General features: G+C 41.0%; 1 non-coding gene across 1 annotated transcript; it reads right to left on the bottom strand.

Moving 5' to 3' along the window:
• Positions 1-4,326: 4,326 nt before the first annotated feature.
• On the bottom strand, positions 4,327-4,390 carry LOC132538502 (small nucleolar RNA SNORD43). The gene has a single exon (XR_009549856.1). It is a non-coding gene; the product is annotated as a small nucleolar RNA SNORD43 (small nucleolar RNA).

Consider the following 4,390-nt stretch of genomic DNA (forward strand, 5'->3'; position numbering starts at 1 on the left):
GGTAGGAATGTAGAAAAAAATGGGCAAAAAAATGTAAATATAGATATAGGTAGTTATAGATATAAAGTTAACCCCTATCTGTGACCATGGAATAACTGCAGTTTCCTATGGAGGGAATGAGAACACAGAACTCTGGTGGTAGAAACATTACGGAATTATACCCCTATTTTCTTTTTTCTTTTTTTTTTAATTTCTTTATTGGGGAATTAATGTTTTACATTTATACCCCTATTTTCTTATAATTTTTTAAATCAATATTAAATCACTAATAATTATAAAATAAAATGTGTTTAGTAACATCTGTCTTTAAGATTATCAAATGACAAAAATCCATTATGGAAAAATTCCAGAGGTAGAGCTAAAAAGAAAACTTAAAATAATTTTGTTAAGACTAGGGAAATAGCATAAAGGTTATGCAAAGAGACTTTCATGCCTGAGGCACAAAAGGTCCCAGGTTCAATGCTTAACACCACCATAAGCCAGAGCTGGCTAGTGCTCTGATTTTTTTAAAAAAAAAAGTAGTTTCCTGTGAGAATGTCACACATCAGAAAAAGTAACAGCAGCAAATGCTGGAGACATTGTGGAGCCAAAAGAACCCTCCTGCACTGCCGGTAGGAATGTAAATTAGTCCAACCTCTGTGGAGAACTCTCAGAAGGCTAGAAATGCACCTACCCTATGATCCTGCAATCTCTCTTAGGGTATATCCTAAGGAACCCAACATACCCATCCAAAAAGATCTGTGTACACATATGTTCTTAGCAGCACAATTTGTAATAGCCAAAACCTGGAAGCAACCCAGGTGTCCAACATCAGATGAGTGGCTGAGCAAGTTGTAGTATATATACACAATGGAATACTACTCAGCTATAAAAAACGGTGACTGGGAGGTGGGCTGTAGCGCAGCGGGTTAAGCGCAGGTGGCACAAAGTGCAAGGACCGGCAAAAGGATCCTGGTTCGAGCCCTGGCTTCGCACCTACAGGGGAGTCGCTTCACAAATGGTGAAGCAGGTCTGCAGGTGTCTTTCTCTCCCCCTCTGTCTTCCTCCTCCTCTCCATTTCTCTCTGTCCTATCCAACAACAACTACAACAATAAAACAACAAGGGCAACAAAAGGGGATAAATAAATAAATAAAATTTTTAAAAAGTATTTAAAAAAGGAAAAAATGGTGACTTCACCATTTTCAGCCGATCTCGGATGGACCTTGAAAAATTCATGTCAAGTGAAATAAGTCAGGAACAGAAGATAAATATGGGTTGATCTCACTCTTAGGCAGAAGTTGAAAAACATGCAGAAGAATGAAACTGAATCACTGTATTTCACCAAATACAAAAGTAAATTCCAAGTGGATCAAGGACTTGGATGTTAGACCACAAACTATCAGATACTTAGAGGAAAATATTGGCAGAACTTTTTTCCGCATAAATTTTAAAGACATTTTCAATGAAACGAATCCAATTACAAGGAAGACTAAGGCAAGTATAAACCTATGGGACTACATCAAATTAAAAAGCTTCTTCACAGCAAAAGAAACCACTACCCAAACCAAGAGACCCCTCACAGAGTGGGAGAAGATCTTTACATGTCAAACATCAGATAAGAGTTTAATAACCAACATATATAAAGAGCTTGCCAGACTCAACAACAAGACAACAAATAACCCCATCCAAAAATGGGGGGAGGACTTGGACAGAATATTCACCACAGAAGAGATCCAAAAGGCTGAGAAACACATGAAAAAATGCTCCAAGTCTCTGATTGTCAGAGAAATGCAAATCAAGACAACAATGAGATATCACTTCACTCCTGTGAGAATGTCATACATCAGAAAAGGTAACAGCAGCAAATGCTGGAGAGGGTGTGGGGTCAAAGGAACCCTCCTGCACTGCTGGTGGGAATGTCAATTGGTCCAACCTCTGTGGAGAACAGTCTGGAGAACTCTCAGAAGGCTAGAAATGGACCTACCCTATGACCCTGCAATTCCCCTCCTGGGGATATATCCTAAGGAACCCAACACATCCATCCAAAAAGATCTGTGTACACATATGTTCTTGGCAGCACAATTTGTAATAGCCAAAACCTGGAAGCAACCCAGGTGTCCAACAACAGATGAGTGGCTGACCAAGTTGTGGTCTATATACACAATGGAATACTACTCAGCTGTAAAAAATGGTGACTTCACCGTTTTCAGCCGATCTTGGATGGACCTTGAAAAAATCATGTTGAGTGAAATAAGTCAGAAACAGAAGGATGAATATGGGATGATCTCACTCTCAGGCCGAAGTTGAAAAACAAGATTAGAAAAGAAAACACAACTTGAACCTGAAATGGAATTGGAGTATTACACCAAAGTAAAAGACTCTGGGGTGGGTGGGTGGGTGGGGAGAATACAGGTCCATGAAAAATGATGAATGAAATAGTGGGGGTTGTATTGTTAAATGGGAATCTGGGGAATGTTATGCATGTAAAAAAAAAAAAAAAAAAAGAAGTAGAAACGCAAAGCAGAAATTGACTGAGTTTGGAGTATGGCACCAAAGTAAGAAAGCAGAAGTACACTAGAGTTTGCAGTGAGTACCTCCCTAACACTTCCTCTCCACTAGTCCAAGCTTTGGGTCCATGATTGCTCAACAATTTGTTTGGCTTTGCATGTTAACTCTCTTTTCAGCCACCAGGTTCCAGGTGTCATCAGGATGCCAGCCAGGCTTCTCTGGATTGAAGACCCCACCAATGTGTCCTGGAGCTCAGCTTCCCCAGAGACCCACCCTACTAGGGAAAGAGAGAGGCAGACTGGGAGTATGGACTGACCAGTCAACGCCCATGTTCAGCGGGGAAGCAATTACAGAAGCCAGACCTTCTACCTTCTGCAACCCACAATGACCCTGGGTCCATGCTCCCAGAGGGATAGAGAATGGTAAAGCTACTGGGGAGGGGGTGGGATATGGAGATTGGGCAGTGGGAATTGTGTGGAGTTGTACCCCTCCTACCCTATGGTTTTGTTAATTAATCCTTTCTTAAATAAAAAAATTAAAAAAAAAAAAGAAAGTGTCAGTATTGTGGGTGTGAAAACATCAACCCATAGCAGTGAGGCCCCAGTAATAACCAAAAGAAAAAAAGCTTTGTAGCTTAACCATAAATGCTGATTTTGTTTTAACTTGTGAGTCTTTAGATAATGTTTAACTTGCAGAAGATTTTGCTTATTTAAGAAATTCAAAATCTGACTTTGAGGAAGCTAACAAAAGAATCGTGGTGAATGCCCTGAGGTTAGGCAGACCAGAGCACCATGGAAAGTTTCACTGAGGGGAGTCAGGCGGTATTGCAGCGGGTTAAGCACAGGTGGCGCAAAGCAAGGACCGGCATAAGGATCCTGGTTTGAGCCCCCGGCTCCCCACCTGCAGGGGAGTCGCTTCACAGGCAGTGAAGCAGGTCTGCAGGGGCCTATCTTTCTCTCCCCCTTTCTGTCTTGCCCTCCTCTCTCCATTTCTCTGCATCCTATCCAACAACAACGACATCAATAATAACTACAACAATAAAACAACAAGGGCAACAAAAGGGAATAAATAAATAAATAAATATTTTTTAAAAAGAAACTTTCATTAGGGGGGCCAGGTAGTAGAGCAGTGGGTTAAGCGCACATGGCGCGAAATGTAAGGACCAGTAAGGATCCTGGTTCAAGCACCTGGCTCCCCATCTGCAAGGGGGATTGCTTTACAAGTGATGAAGTAGGTCTGCAGGTGTCTTTCTCTCCCCCTCTCTGTCTTCCCGTCCTCTCTTGATTTCTCTCTATCCTATCCAACAACAAAGACAGCAATGGCAACAATAGAAATAACAACAACAACTAGGGCAAAAAATGGGGAAAACGACCTCCAGGAGCAGTGGATTCGTAGAGCAGGCACTGAGCCACAGTAATAACACTGGAGGCAAAAGAAAAGAAAAGAAATTTCCATTAGTTAAACTTCAGTTCCAAGTTATTCCCTGCCCTAAATCCAGCTTTCTAGCCCTATTCTCAACTCTGACACCATCTTCCCAGACAATACTTTTAGTCCACCTGCATGTTAGCTATCAGGCTCAGGCAAAAATTACTAAAGTCATGGGCACTGCTTAGATCTGTCATATGGTGGTGATGGGGATTAAACCAGCTATTTCAGGCATGCAGGATCAATACTCTAAAATTGAGCTATCTCCCTACCATATATTTAGGAGTTTATAATCCTGAAAAACTCCTCATGCTCCTACAAGTACACACTGGCTAGCTCTTAAAAAAAAAATGTCCGTCTCACCCCAAAATATTCACTGTATCATAATGGTAAGAGTTCTACAGCTTTTTTTTTAAATCAGAGCATGACAATCAGTACAGAGTTTCTACTCAGCCATCATTAAGTTCATCATCTATT

Source organism: Erinaceus europaeus, chromosome 4 (genome assembly GCF_950295315.1).
Source record: "Erinaceus europaeus chromosome 4, mEriEur2.1, whole genome shotgun sequence".
NCBI lineage: Eukaryota > Metazoa > Chordata > Mammalia > Eulipotyphla > Erinaceidae > Erinaceus > Erinaceus europaeus.